The 16,289-nt window shown below is 40.7% G+C and overlaps 1 protein-coding gene across 7 annotated transcripts in view; it reads left to right on the top strand.

Moving 5' to 3' along the window:
- LOC149817699 (lysophospholipid acyltransferase LPEAT2-like) overlaps positions 1 to 16,289 on the top strand; it is a 49,747-nt gene that overhangs the window by 23,296 nt on the left and 10,162 nt on the right. The gene's annotated exons all lie outside the window — the stretch shown is intronic.

The raw sequence follows: 16,289 nt of genomic DNA, 5'->3' as shown, positions 1-16,289 counted from the left end.
TTTTTTTTCTTTTTTCTCTTGCCCCAAAAGCTTTCTTTTTTTATTCTCTCATTTTTCTTGTTTTTTTTTTTTTTTCTCCTTTCACCCCTGCACTTAGTTGTCAAGGGCGGAGCCTAGGCAGCCTAGCTGAGGTAGTATCTCGGTTTGATGCACAGTTGCATACACATGTTTTTTGTGTAATTTATATAATTATATATATATTAACATATCATAAACATATATTATAAATTTATAATATTATGTGTTTATATTATATATATACATATCTGTGTACTTAATTCATATATAATCTATAAGCGTATGAGTTATCAATTTGTCTGTTTTTATGTAATATAATTGTTTTATAGCGTTTGAAAACATATTATTTGTCTATTGCTTTGTTGATTGATGTTGTGTTATATACATGTTTGTTTACATATTTTGTGTTTTTTACATTTTTTTTTATTTGGGGTACCACCTAGTCCACCTAGTCTTTTTAGTGACTCATCGCCTAGGCTCTGCCTAGCGCCTTTGACAACAATGCATAGGCCCCATCGCACCGCAGACACACAGGCATCATTTTTGGCCAGTGACGAATAAAGTTCGTCACATTCTCCTCCACTAGAATCAATCGACGTCCTTGTCGATACTTCTCCAATTGAGAGGCGACTGTCGATACTTCTCCATTTGGGAGGCGACTGAAGTCGAACCATAAAAGCTGGAGTAGAGCAAGCATTTTTCAAAAGTCTGTGTGCAAGGCAGTAGAGCAGATTCGGGTTCTGAGATGAAGCTCAATGTCAATCCCTTAGAGTGTGATGTCGGAAAGCCACCAATGAAGCGTCAATGTGGAAATCATCACCCACTAAGATATACGGCGTAGCAGCCGCCAGGGAGTTCCAAAGTTGGTGGTGGTTCAGTCCTCCTGAGTAAAGCGGGTGTTTGGCACCCGAGGTGGTCCATTGAGTAGAGCAACGCGACCACGAGCAGACGTGGCCCAAGCAATGCAGCGACATGACACATTCTCCTTCACTAGAATAAATCGATGTCTTTGTCGGTGCTTCACGGATTGAGAGGAGATTGAAACTGCCATGGAGTTCCTGATAAGGCAAGGTCACTCTGTAGTGTGTGGGAATTGTCACCTACGAAGATATGCGGCGTTGACAAGACGCCATGAAATTCCTGAGTTAGAGGTAGTCCAATCCTCTTAGCAGAGCGAGTGTTTGGCACCCGTGAGTGGTCTGTTGAGCAGAGCAACGTGACCCCTGCAACGTAGCGAAGAGGGCCAAGTGAGCGGAGCAGTTTTCAACAGAGATAAGTTGGTCCTTTGGCAATTGATGGTCCTTCAAGGAGGGACTGCGGAGCGTCGACTTCTCCCAACGAAGCACAACTTATAGTGTTCACGGTTTGCTCCCATGCGCGAAAGAGCAAAGGTTTGGCCTCCGAACGGTGTAGCACGAAGTGTCCGGAGTATTTGCTCCGTGAACACAAGAGGAAGCACCAAGAGCTAGCAATCCTGCCGATGCTATTTATAACCCGACATAAGGTAGATGAAAAAACCGATCGAGTGAAGATGAACAAAGTGGGTGGTGTTGACGATGAAGCCTGCAGAACCCAACAGTCAACGAGTGTGAGCAACACCAAAACAAGGTGCCAAGTAGATGGACCAAGTGGAGTAGGGGAAGAGAGGCATTATGACGAGTCTCTCCCACTGAGAAGGTGCATAGGATAAGTTGATTGTGTTACACAGCTCCTTTATCGCATCGTCGCACACTGAAAGCGAGCAAGCTCCACTTGCGAGACTTTCCCCAGAACATTGAACTGAAGCATAACGCATCCCTTTAATACCCTTGAAGAGGGAAGGGTCACCATAGCAAGGTGCCCAACCGATGAGCAATATCCTGCAAAAGCTAGCAACTCTAGTAACGAACGTCACCACAAAGCCTTATGAAGCATCCCATAACCGCCTCGCTCAACTGTGTAGTAGCATCCATAGGGATGGCAGTGGACCCGCCCCGTCTCGCCCCGTTTGGACCGGGGGAAAGCGGGGCCCCGCCCCGTCTCGCCCCGTTTGGACCGAGGATGAAGGGTATGAAACGGGGATGGAGGCGGGGACGAAGGTTAAAATCCATCCCCGTCCGGGGGTGGAGGCGGGGATGGACGTGCACTTTTCCCCGCCGCGCCCCGTCCCCGCCACGATCTCCGCCCCAACCACTTTTCCCCGTAATATCCCCGCCCCGCCTCATCCCCGTTTGAACCGGGGATGGAGGACATGAAACGGGGATGAAGGCGGGGGTGGAGGATAAAATCTTGAGGCGGGGTGGGGGTGGAGACCTTGTCCCCCGCCCCGCTGCCATCCCTAAGCATCCATCAGTAGAAGATGGGTCTAACTATCAGGCACGGGTCACTCTCTTGCGACTCCAAGTAGTAGGGAGTGGAGAAAGTGTAGAAGTCACTTCTGTATTTGGGAACTCAATCATGCAACGATCTGCCTCCAATAGTATTGCAAGTACCTTCGACGTAGATGATATATATCTGAATGTAAACTTAATCACAACTCATACTTGTGGTGTTGTGTCCCAATCAATCTGCCACAAACTGACTAGTAAGGGACGATGCAGAGAACTTGAAATGTTCGCACAAATGATACCAGCAGAGACCAAATAGACAACAGAGAAGATGTGAACCAAGGTAGTTTCTCTTTCGATAGCAGTTTGGGTGAATCTGACGATGACCAAAACTGATAAGCAGACGGCGATAACAACTTGGGTCAACTCTGAGACAAATTTGATGGGCTCTTATACCAGTGTAGTAGGCTTTGATACCCGTGTAGTATGCATGTCTTAAGTTTTTTGCTCAATTTCAGATTTTCTATAAACTTGAGTTCTTGTCAGGCTATTATTAACTATTAAGTAATGTTTTTTTATTTGCATAGGATTGGTATTATATACTGACAAAGTGTCCATCAGTTACTATTCTTGTGTTATAAACCGGCGGCATCTCTCTGCTTAGAGGTTAGATTTGTAATCCTAGTATAACTGTGATGCAGGGCAGATTGTGTTATTGTCGGGCCCGATTATATGGTCCCGGTCCTGAATCCTGAGCATGTGGTTTTGGGATCTGAACTGGACTCTTTTTTGGACCCTGATCCTAGACAATGTGATTCATCTTTGTGTAGGTCCGATAGCCTACAAAAGGGCAAAGAAGGCAAGCCTTCCATCCTTCGACTCCCCTAGTTGAATCTGGGCTTGGAACAATTTAACTGGGTCTATGTATTAGACCCGCCATATGATCCAGATCCAAACTTTTCTTTAAGAGTATATATATTTGTTTTGAGAGAGGAGAGAGATAGTTCTGAGATCGAAAAACCGTAAGTTACTGTTTTCTTTATCGTTTACTTGATTTTCCATTCAATAGTTTGTTTTGAGAGAGGAGAGAGTTAGTTCTGACATTGAGAAACCCTAAGTGTTTTCTTTTTTGTTTGCTTGATTTTTCATTCAATAGATTATAGTTTTTTGTTTAGTTTTGGTAGTGACATGTAGGGTTCAGGAGCGATCCTCCTGTTCACTACATCAAACTGTTAGACCATGAACTGATGGCAAGAAAAAAGAGCTCGCTGTTGTGATACATATCTTAAGATGAACGTTGGGACAAACAAAGATAGACAAAACCTAAGTACGTCATGTATATATGACACCAATAAAAGAGTAAATTCAGTAGAGTTTGAGATGGTTCGGTGATGTTACACACATATTCTCCACGGATGTGAAAAACATTGTGGATGAAGGTGAAAAGGTGACAAGATATCAGTTGTCAGAACTAGGTGATGCGACCTGGACTCGTAGCACCCATGCACACCCTAGGTGCAGGGTCACCTGGCTAGGCCTTGGACGCCAATGGCTTTGAGCCATTCTCTTTTGGTCTTCAAGTCATTTAGCTATTTGGTTTTGCTTATTTTGTCATTTGTTTTATTGGGTTAGATTGTTTCGCGTGCATCTACAACACTGAACCAGTCTGCTTCACTTGTGGTCGTCAGGCCCACTTTGGGGAGCTTTATCGCATGATTGAAGCATGCTCTCGGGATATGCTTCTAAGATCCTCTAGTCCTCCTGACCCTAATCAAAATCCCAGAGATATTGCGCAACAAGCCAGCCAAAACTACAACGAGCCCTGTTCTTCACGGAACAGGGGAACCCAGTCCAGTTCCGGGCCCGACTTGATGTACATCTTTGTGCACAGACGACTCATCCTCTAGAGCTGAAATTAGGTCGTGTGTTCTTCTCCATAAGGGCTTCCAAACTCCCAAGGGTCGTTGTCGGATTCGTCCTGTGCTGGGAGAATCAAAGCCCCAAAGTCGACTTTGAAATTAGCCTGTGACTGACTGTGACTACAGCCTTTTACACTGCCACATTTTCCCCCCTCGCTTGCGTGTTCCTAGGAGTTGTTGTCACGCCTTCGCATGAGCAAGCTAACTCCTCTTCCTATTATGATGTCTTGATCCGGATGATTAGCGAGATGCGCATGGACGATATGCATACATTCGCAGAACAATGAATGGATCAACGCTAGCCCCTCACGAACAATCATGAACGATGTTGTGTGCAGCAAGGGAACCCCAACAGGCCCTCACAGGATTCGTTCCATTTTTTGCTCGTGTATTCGAGGAAAAGCCCCATCAGCTGGTCGTCCCTTCCCACTGGTGCGTCCAGTCCTTCTTGACTCCTCTTTTCGGGATGGTCGCCTGACACGTTGTGGGCGCTTTCCACAGCCGACCAGAGGTCCCTGCACGACTTGGGAACGCAGAGGTGGCCTTTTAGCCTTTTGAATCCCTCTTGGAGTGTTGAGGTGTCCCCGCCCGCCAACCATTCCCATGCACCCTCGTGATGCGCCCACATGAGTGGTGTTCGTCATCGTTCATTTCTTCTTGTTGCAGATGAGCTAGGCAATTGTCAACCTAAGAAGCTGAAACAAATATAATTGAGGGAAGAGCAACCACCCTTCGACCTGGGTTATGTGCCAGGTGAAAAGGAGGATCAAAAAGTTGACAATTTTGAAAATCAATGTGAAGTGTTCGATCCGGGCAGTGAAGGAAGAAAAGTGGAGGGTTCGAAGTAGGGGTGTCAACAAGTCGGGTCTACCCGGACCAAACTCTATAGGGTTCGGGTATGGTGACAAATAAGAAGACCCGAGGTTTGGACCCGAAGGTCCGATTAATACATGCACCCGAGTAGAGAGAGATCCCAACATAGTCATCATGATGCATTAGATTTTCACTCACGGGTTTTTAACCATCCTCCCTGCGGCTACTGTGGAGGCTTCTTATTGTAATGAGATATTGCGGAAATATAAAGAGTGCATACAAGCACTTACAACAATGAATAAAAGAGACAATATCACAAGTCCACAAAGGGACAATACAAGCACAAGCCTTTAAGATGGCAACAATATAAAAAGCCTCTTATTGAGAAGAGAGAAAGCTCTCAAGAATGAAAATACACAAGGGGTTCACCCCTATTTATACAAGAGGGAGAGGAGAAAAAGGAGGGCCAAAAAGGCCTCAAAAGAAGAGCCAAAAGGGGGCTCCCATGGAGTCATTGGGAGCCCCCAACGGTCACAAATGTGACCGTTGGGGGCTCCAACGACTCTATGGTTGGAGCCCCTTTTTAGTTCTAAAAAATACAAAAAATAAAAATTAAAAAATAAATAAAGAAACTTATATTTAAACAAAATAGTTGTTTTCTAAAACAACTATGTAAAATTACAAGAATACCCCTATCGGGTATTGATGTAATATATATATATATATATATATATATATATATATATATATATATATATATATATATATATATATATATATATATGAGGTACATTTTAACACCCCCCCTCAAACTTTACGGGGAAACGACGGAAAGTTTGCCAAGAAGAAACATGAAGCGAGGAGCCGGAAGAGCTTTAGTGAAGAAGTCCGCCAACTGATATTCTGAAGTGACATATGGTAGAGCAATAGTTCCTCGTAAGAATTCGTCACGAACATAGTGGCAGTCCATTTCGATATGCTTTGTACGCTCATGGAAGGTATGATTGCTCGCAATGTAGATGGCACTCTTGTTGTCGCAACATAATTTTGAGGCTTCAGTAATATCAACCCCCATGTCTTTAAGGAAACTGCGAAGCTATACAAGTTTCATTGTCGTGGTTGCCATAGCCCGATACTCAGCTTCAGTGGATGATAGTGAAACTTTTTGCTGCTTCTTGCATCGCCAGGCAATCAAAGAGTCTCCTAAAAAGACACAAAAACCAGTAGTTGAGACTCGATCATTGGGATTACCTCCCCAATCGGCATCAGTATAAGCAAGAAGATTCAAGAAAGAAGAGGAGGATAGAAAAAGCCCTTTATTGATGGTATTTCGAATGTAGCGGATGATTCGGAGAACAACACTCATATGCACAGTTGTAGGAGCATGCTGAAATTGGCTAATAGAGTGAACCACATGGGTGATATCTGGTCTAGTGATGGTTAAATAGGTAAGAGACCCAATGAGTTGTCTGTAAGGCGTGGGGTCTTCCAGAAGAACCCCATCCTCCAACCGTAATTTGGCATTAATAACCTCGGGAGTCTCTACTTTCTTGTCATCAGAAATCCCAGACTTAGAACAAATATCTGCAACAAGCTTCATCTGTGACAAAATATATCCTCGAGGAGAATATGCAACTTCAATTCCAAGAAAATATCTAAGTAAACCTAAATCAGACATATCAAAATTATTCTTTAACATATTTTTAACATCAATAATACTATTTTGATCATTCCCAGTGATAATCATGTCATCAACATAAAGTAACAATATTACGATACTAGTACCTGCATTTTTAACAAAAAGAGCAGTGTCAGTATAACAAGAATGAAATCCCAACTTTACCATGATATCACTGAAACGATCATACGAAGCCTTAGGAGCTTGTTTAAGACCATACAATGCCTTTAAAAGCCGAAGTGTTTGACCTTGCTTAATATTAATTCCGGGTGGCGGATCCATGTAAACTTCTTCACTTAAACTTCTATTTAAAAAAGCATTTTTTATGTCAAGTTGATAAATAGGCCATTTTTTGGTTGATGCGACAACTATTAAGGTCCTAACACTTGTCATTCTAGCTACGGGAGCGAATGTTTCTTCATAATCAATGTCATATTCTTGGGAGTATCCCTTAGCGACTAATGTAGCTTTATATCGTTCTAAAGAGCCATCGCTTTTAGTTTTAACTTTGAAGACCCAACGACAACCAATAGGTTTGTTGTGTGAGGGTAGATTAACTATTTCCCAAGTATTGGCCTTCTTTAAAGCATTTAGTTCAACTTGCATTGCTTCAACCCAATGTTGTATAGATTTAGCTTGATTATAGTGAGCCGGTTCAAAATAAGAATGTAGGGTTATTAAACATGTCCGATAGTTGGGGGTTAAGGAATCATAGGATACAAACCTATTTGGGGGTATTGATATTCTAGAAGAATGTCTAACTTGTAGTTCCTCAGTGGATTCAGAAATTTGAGAGTATTTTTCGAGGGCACTAATAGGATTTTCTTGATTTCTTCTTGAGTAAACATTTATATTGGTATCATTATCATGAACATTTATATTTGAAGCACTATCATTTGAGGGTGTTATGTCAAGAGGGGATACCTCACGTGTATCGTTTATGTTTTCAAGAAAATCTTCTTGTATGTCATCAATAAGATCATATAAGAATATATAATCAATTTCATTTGTTTCTTCTATTTTATCAAAACCGTTCTCTTCTTCTAGAAATGTTACATCTTTTGAAACATATAGTTTATCATTCTTAAAATCATAACATCTATACCCTTTTTTATTTTCACCATATCCTAGAAAAACACATTCAATTGCTTTTGGAGATAACTTATCCCTTTTATGTAATAGGACAAAACATTTGCAATAAAAAATACGAAGACGATTGAAATCGGGTGAAAATTTAAAGAGTTTTTCATAGGGAGAAGCATTTTTTAACTTAGAAGAGGGCATTCTATTGATTAGATAGGTTGAGGTTAGAACGGCTTCGGCCCAAAACTTCTTTGGAATATTCCTAGAAACAAGTAATGTTCTAGCGGTTTCTATAATATGCCTATGTTTCCTTTCCACTTGGCCATTTTGTTGGGGAGTCCTAGGACATGACTTTTAATGGCAAATGCCATTTTGGGTTAAATAGTTTTGGAATTCGTGAGATTAGTATTCGCCACCGGAATCGGAATTTAAAATAGATATGTTATTTTGAAATTGATTTTGAACATTTTTATGAAAGTCTTTAAAGAAAGTAAATACTTCCGATTTATGACTAAGAAAATAAATCCAAACATACCGAGTAAAGCCATCAATAAACGTAACATAATATGAATAGCCCCCTTTAGACATAACCGGAGAAGGCCCCCAAACATTCGAATGCACCAAATTCAAAAGGTCTTGATGAAAGAAAAGTTCTAGTTGGAAATGGAATAGACTTCATTTTTCCAAAAAATGCAATCTTTGCAATTAATTTCTTTTTCCTTACAAAATTTGTTTCTAAAAGGAAAGAGATACATTTTGGAATAACTTGATGACCAAGTCTTTTATGCCAAGTTTCCATGTTTTTTTCTTGGACATAAGAATAAAAATAATTTGTAGGGAGATCGAGATGGTCCATATAATAGAGGTCTCCCTTTCTATGGCCTTGCCCAATCCGCTTCCCGGACTGGAGATCCTGCATAAAGCAACCATTAGATGAGAAAAATATTTCACATCCATGGTCGGCAATTTGAGAAACCGAAAATAGATTTAAATTTAGTTTGGGAACAACTCTTACTTTTGGAACACAAAAATTTTGAGAATCTTTAAAAGAACCAATACTTGAAATTTTTAAAAAGGTTCCATCGGCCATAGAGACACAAGAGTCCTTTGAATTGGTGCAAACATCAATAAGTGCATTTTCATGAGGGGTCATATGAAAAGAAGCTCCGGAGTCAAGGATCCAAGAATACGTACCGGGTGATGATGTTGAGGCAATAGCCGCACCCGATGTGGAGGAAGAAACTTTTAGTATTTGTTGGAGAGCCATAGATATTTGTCCAAGAGTTTCTTTGATGTCATTGTTCTTGCCTTCATCTTCTTTGGTGGTGGTTTCTTCAAGAGAGGCCACCTTAGGCTTGAAGGTTCCAATAAGCTTTGGACAAGCGGGTTTAATGTGACCCGACTCATTGCAATAATGACAAACAATCATTTTTCTTCCTCCATTGTAGTTTCCTTGTTTCCCAAAATGAGGAGGCTTATAGGTTCTAACATTGTTACCCGGTTTTGATACGGCAAGGACTTCATCAACATGCTTACTCATGCCAAGCCTTGTCTCCTCTTGAGTGATTTCGGCAATAACATCCTCAATGAGAGGAAAAATAGATCTATGGAGAAGTGAGGATCTCACTTGCTCAAATTCGGGACGTAGCCCAAAAAGGAATTGAAACAATCGCTCTTGTTCCATTTTTTTTTTGTCGTAAATCAATGTCTTTCATAGAAACCCATTTTGGCTCCAAAAGAGCCAATTCATCCCATAGTGGGTTTAGGGCACTATAATAGTCTTGAATGCTAGAATCACCTTGCTTGGTGGTTCTAATCTTTTCTTGCAAGAAGTATGCTCTCGCAAGATCCTTTTGGGTATACATACCCTTCATAAAAGACCAAGCCTCATTGGCTCTACGAAATTTAGCTATATTAGCACATACCTTAAGCTCAACATTGTTCATAAACCACGCAAGGATTTTTGCGTGATTGCTTTCCCAATCTTCCACTTCTTTTTGATGATTTTCAATGGCCTTGAGGCGAACATCTCCTTCAAGAGCCTTTTCTTGACCTTCTTCGTCCTTTGTGAACATAAGCTTAGGTTCCAGAACGGTACCCATGACAAAACCCCAAAGCTTCTTTCCTTTGAGATTATTTTCCATTGTCGATGCCCACATCATATAATTCTTTCCATTGAGCTTGAAAGATAAGTCAATCTTTGCCTCCATGATGTTGCCAAGAAGTGAGAAGATATCCACTAAATATGAGATACACGAACCACACCTTTTCTTCAAGAATCGAGTGGCTCTGATACCATGTAATGAGATATTGCGGAAATATAAAGAGTGCATACAAGCACTTACAACAATGAATAAAAGAGACAATATCACAAGTCCACAAAGGGACAATACAAGCACAAGCCTTTAAGATGGCAACAATATAAAAAGCCTCTTATTGAGAAGAGAGAAAGCTCTCAAGAATGAAAATACACAAGGGGTTCACCCCTATTTATACAAGAGGGAGAGGAGAAAAAGGAGGGCCAAAAAGGCCTCAAAAGAAGAGCCAAAAGGGGGCTCACATGGAGTCGTTGGGAGCCCCCAACGGTCACATTTGTGACCGTTGGGGGCTCCAACGACTCTATGGTTGGAGCCCCTTTTTAGTTCTAAAAAATACAAAAAATAAAAATTAAAAAATAAATAAAGAAACTTACATTTAAACAAAATAGTTGTTTTCTAAAACAGCTATGTAAAATTACAAGAATACCCCTATCGGGTATTGATGTAATATATATATATATATATATATATATATATATATATATATATATATATATATGAGATACATTTTAACACTTATGTCTTCATAATATCCGCGAAGCCAATATGTACCAGATGCTGGTAAGCTATTCACCTTAAGTGGGTGTCCAATGTCCTGCACAATGATCAATATGAGTGCTAGAATTATAATAATAACGACAGAGACTGCTATTAATCACTCTCTTTAGGAGGAGCAGTGAACCTGGGAAAGTTTTTCTGATCCTTCAAGAAGTTCTGGGATATGCTTCCTTTGGGCATAGCTAATTGGACCTAAAACTTTCCAATGGTGTGAACGAGTTCCTTGTCCTTACATATCTAGAAAAAGAAGAGAGGATACACCCTGTAATGAATTAAATGTATGCGTGATAATGAATGATAGATGCTATAGAATAGTTTCCATGAGGCCCTTTATACCAGACCCGGGCCCGACCCGAGTTCCGATTAAGACCCGCAATTTTTCAATGTAAAAATGATAAAAAATATTATTTTATCAGGTATGGTCCGAGTCTGGTTCAATGTAGTTTTTAGCGGGTCCGGGTATGGTTTCTCTTATATTAGACGCTATTAGACCCGGGTTCGGACCTTATACCATACCTAAAAATCTGGTCCAAGTCTGGTTCCACCTGGGTTCGAACCAAACCCAACCCGTTGACACCTCTAGTTCGAAGGTGGTCATGCTCAGGATAGATCTTAACCCTCCTTTCCCCCTCTAAGGACCCCACGTCCACCTGACCGACGACGCTATTGAGGCACCAAAACCGCCTACTACACCACCTATGTTGTCTTATATAGAGTGCTCAGGCTGAACAGGAAGCCGACTTCGCCCCATCTCCATAATGTAAATGGCTTTTACTTTTGAGCCACGCCTCCACCAGAAGCTTCTTCTCATACCCCTCCTCGCAACCATCTTAGGCATCCCCAAGGAAGTTGGCTAGTGCAAGGAAATGCGAGCACTCAAAATCATGCCATCATGTTTATGCTGTTTCCGGAAGCAAAGTGGCTCATCCTTTGCTCCAAGTCTCCAACTGATGCGACCTTATTATAGGGCCCTTGTGGGTTGGTCGGATTTATCATGTTCCTTTCTTGGTGGCGTCGGAAGTGTGACGTGTGCAGAGACGGTATAGTCAAGCACAACAAGCGGGAACATGTAGGGGAAAAGGTGCGGCGGTGAGGGGCTGCGCCGTCTGATCAGTGCTTGGGTGATCTGATTCGCAGTGGAGATGGTTCCATACACGTTGATGGTGCAAATCAAAACACCCAATACAAATATGGGCTGTGTTAGGCCAAGGGCTGGATACTAGCACTCTCTACTTACAAAGCAGAGGTCTGGTAGGCTTAGGTCTGCCTTGGGGATGTGCACAACACTTACGACACTCCTGAGAACGCCCAAAGGGCGGGGGTTGCTACTAGAGTTGAGAGAGAGCAACGTGAGAGGGAGAGAGAGGATGTGAGAGAGAAGCGAGAGATAGAGGAAGACGTTAGAGAGGGAGATGAGATTGACATGAGAGGAGAGAGATGAGAGGGGCATGAATTAGGGAGAAAAGGAAAGAAGAGAGAGAAGGAAAGAAGGGAAGAGAAGGGGGAAAGAGAGAGTGAGGGAATCGAAAAGAAGACAAGGGGAAAGAGGCGAGGAAAGAGGGGAGGAGAAAGGAAAGAAAGGGAGAGAGTTTGGGAAAGAGGACATCTAAGAGGGATAGAATAAGGAAACAAAGAGAGAGGTTTAGAAAGGAGAGGAGGGAAGAGGGAAACGTTTGAGGGAGAGAGAAGGCAAGAGAGGGAGGAAAGGGCTAACTCTAAAAGGAACTTATTTCATTCATGCATACCACGGGTTCTCTCTTGAAGACCTTATATAGAGAGAGGCCCCTTATTTGGATCCGGGTCACCACATGTTGGGCCTCAAATCCTATGCTAAACAATCCAACCCAATAAAGCAAATGATAAAATAACCAAAACCAAATAGCTAAATGGCTTATAGGCCAATCAAAGCCATTGGCATCCAAGGCCTAGCCGGGTGAGCCCGTGCCTAGGGTGTGCGTGGTGCTACAAGTCCGGGCTGCATCACTAGGTGCAGGGAGTCTGATAAGGGATTGGATGGACATAGTAAAGGAAAGATGAAAGATTGTAGTGGAGGCAGTGAATATGACTCCTAAAGCATAACTTCCCGCAGATGGAATATGGCATAATGATGTTGATGATTTCTTGTGGAGAAAGCCATCGAGCTCTTGATCCTCTTGCCCTATTGTAAAAGTATCTCCAACAAGATACTTAGATCAAGACCTTAATATTCTTGATAATAAACCCGGCACGAATGCACAATAAGAACACTTTAATACACTTGTGCACAAAAGCACAACTCACAAATAACTCACAAATGCACAAAGGCATAAAAATAATGGAATCAATTTATTGAGCACTTGGGCTTTGACTCAAAGCCATAAGAAAATACAAAGGGGAGAACCCCTATTTATAACAACACAAAGGGAGCCTTGGAGGGGCTCCACTCATAGACGTTGGAGCCCCTCCAACGGTCACAAATGTGACCGTTGGAGAGGGCCCAACGTCTATGTTAGTGGGCCCCCCAAGATACCTTTTGGTACTTTACATAAAAGAAATAAAAAAACAAAAAGAAAGAAAATAAAAATGAATTTACAATCACATTCATAAAGTGAATGTGCGTAAAACAGAGGAAAAGTCTAAACTACCCCTACGGCTAAACAAATAGAAATATATATTTTATATATATAATAAGTAGATACATATACATATATATTAATATATGTATATGTATTACCTTATATATATATAATATATATATTACACTATATGATTATGTACATAATTTAACACCCCCCCTCAAACTTAGGGCAGGATGACCGAGAGTTTGCTAAGAAGGAAGTTGAAACGCGGAGCACACAAGGCTTTAGTGAAGAAATCCGCCAACTGATACTCGGACATGACGTATGGAAGGTCAATGATTCCTTTGAGGTACGCCTCCCGAACGTAGTGACAATCCATCTCTATATGTTTGGTCCGCTCATGAAAAGTGTGATTTTTAGCAATATAAATCGCACTTTTGTTGTCACAGCACAGCTTGGTAGGCCCTTCAATTGTGATTCCCATGTCTTCCAGCAACTGATGAATCCAAACAATTTCCATGGTAGTAGTCGTCATGGCACGATATTCAGCTTCAGTTGATGATAGAGACACATTTTGCTGCTTTTTGCATCTCCACGAGATCAATGAGTCTCCTAAGAATACACAAAAACCAGTGGTGGAGTGACGGTTATTTGGGTCACCTCCCCAATCAGAGTCAGTATAAGCAATTAATTTTAACTCAGAAGAGGAAGACAGAAAAATTCCTTTATTAATAGTGTGCTTTAGGTATCTTACGACACGTAAGATAGCACCCATGTGAACAGAAGTTGGTGCATGCTGAAACTGACTTGCCCTATGCACCGCATGTGAGATATCTGGTCTGGTGATACTTAGGTACATCAACGATCCTACTAGTTGCCTGTAGGGAGTAGGATCGGAGAGAGGAACACCATCATCAATCTTTATTTTAGCTCCTACTATAGCAGGAGTTTCACAAATTTTATCGTCTGTAATACTTGACCTGTCAATAATCTCAGATGCAAGCTTAGTTTGAGACAAAAAATATCCTCTATGAGAGTATGCTACCTCAATACCCAAAAAATAAGTTAAGAAACCTAAGTCAGACATTTCAAACTTATCCTTTAAAATGGATTTTATGCTTTTAATCCCTTTAGAATCACTCCCAGTTATAAGCATGTCATTCATATATAGTAGCAGAATAACAATCCCTACATTAGATTTTCTAACAAACAAAGCAGTATCAGTAAAGCAGGATGAAAAACCATTTTCTAACATTACGGAGTTAAACCTATCATACCAAGCCTTGGGAGCTTGTTTTAAACCATAAAGTGCTTTCTGAAGGCGAAGCACTTTTCCTTTAGGAGACTCCATTCCAGGAGGAGCATCCATATAAACTTCTTCGTTTAGATCTCCGTTTAAAAAAACATTCTTAACATCCATCTGATAGATGTTCCATTTATTGATTGAGGCAACAATTATAAGACATCGGACGGTGACCATCCGAGCTACCGGGGCAAAGGTCTCTTCATAATCAATCCCATATTTTTGACCATATCCTTTCGCAACTAAACGGGCCTTATACCTCTCAAGGGACCCATCACTCTTAGTTTTGACCTTAAACACCCATCTACACCCTATTGCTTTCTTGTCTTTAGGGAGATCTTGAAACTCCCATGTCTTTGCTTTCTTTAGAGCTTCAAGTTCATTATTCATAGCGACTATCCATTCCGGAGATTTTCGTGCTTCCTCGAAGTTCTTAGGTTCTATGTAAGAGTTAATGACGCTTAGACAGGCTCTATATTTAGGTGAAAAGGACTCATATGATATGAACCTAGAAGGGGGTCTTCTTGGTCTTTCGGTCCTACGAAGGTTTTCTTCACTCGAAGGAGTCAACTCACTATCATATCTTTCGAGGGCACTTCTGAAAGTATTCCTATCTCTATGAGAGTAGGTTATGGGATCTCTATGTGGTTCTTCATTGATGTGTTGATGAAGTGTTGAGGACTCAGAATGGGTTTCATTATTACTTGAGTCATTTTGATTTGATTCATCATCACTAGTATCATCATCTTCAGTCAATAAATCAAACAGAAAGGAATAGTCTATATTTTCGTCATTAGTTTCAAATTTTTCGAAACCACTAATATTTTCCAAGAAACTTACATTTCTGGAAACATATAGTTTATCACTTTTAATGTCATAACAGCGAAAGCCTTTATGAGTTTCAGAATAACCAAGAAAGGCACAAGGAATGGCCTTAGGGGAAAGTTTGTCATTTTTATCAGTAAGGACAAAACATTTACATCCAAAAACACTTAACCTGCTGTAATCATGTTCTTTTTCGTATAATTTTTCAAATGGGGAAATCTTGTTCAAGTTTTTAGATGGAAGTCTATTTATGAGATAGACAGATGTAAGGGCTGCCTCAACCCAAAGTTTTTTCGGAATATTTTGTGAAATGAGCAAAGTTCGTGTTGTTTCAATAATATGCCTATGTTTTCGTTCCGTCAACCCATTTTGTTGGGGGGTTTTAGGATAAAATTTTTGATGGAGAATTCCATAATTTTCAAGATAACTTTTGAATTCATTGGAAAGATATTCGCCACCCGAATCGGTTCTAAGAATTTTTAAATTTCCATTGAATTGATTTAAAACCATCATATGAAATGTTTTAAAAGTTGAGAAAACTTCATGTTTATGTTTAAGAAAATATATCCAACTAAACCTAGTGAAATCGTCCACAAAGATAACATAGTATGAGAAACCTCCCTTAGATATCACCGGAGCCGGACCCCATACATCGGAGTGAACAATTTCAAAAGGTTTTGTTGTAAACATGGATCTTTGAGGAAAAGGAAGACTTCTCATTTTTCCAAGAATACATTCATTACAAACAAAATTTTCATTACAAAGATGCTTAATAAAAGGCAAATAAGAGATTTTAACAATGTTGGGATGACCCAATCTCTTATGCCATACATGAATATTTTTGTTTTGAGCAACATTACAAAATTGATTCTTGGGAATTTTAAGAAAATCAACATAGTAGAGGTCTCCT

The sequence above is a fragment of the Nuphar pumila genome, chromosome 13 (genome assembly GCF_984573655.1).
Source record: "Nuphar pumila chromosome 13, dmNupPumi1.hap1.1, whole genome shotgun sequence".
NCBI classification, from domain to species: Eukaryota; Viridiplantae; Streptophyta; class Magnoliopsida; order Nymphaeales; family Nymphaeaceae; genus Nuphar; species Nuphar pumila.
The sequence above is the reverse complement of the archived record's forward strand: the minus strand, read 5'-3'. Positions and strand labels throughout refer to the sequence as shown.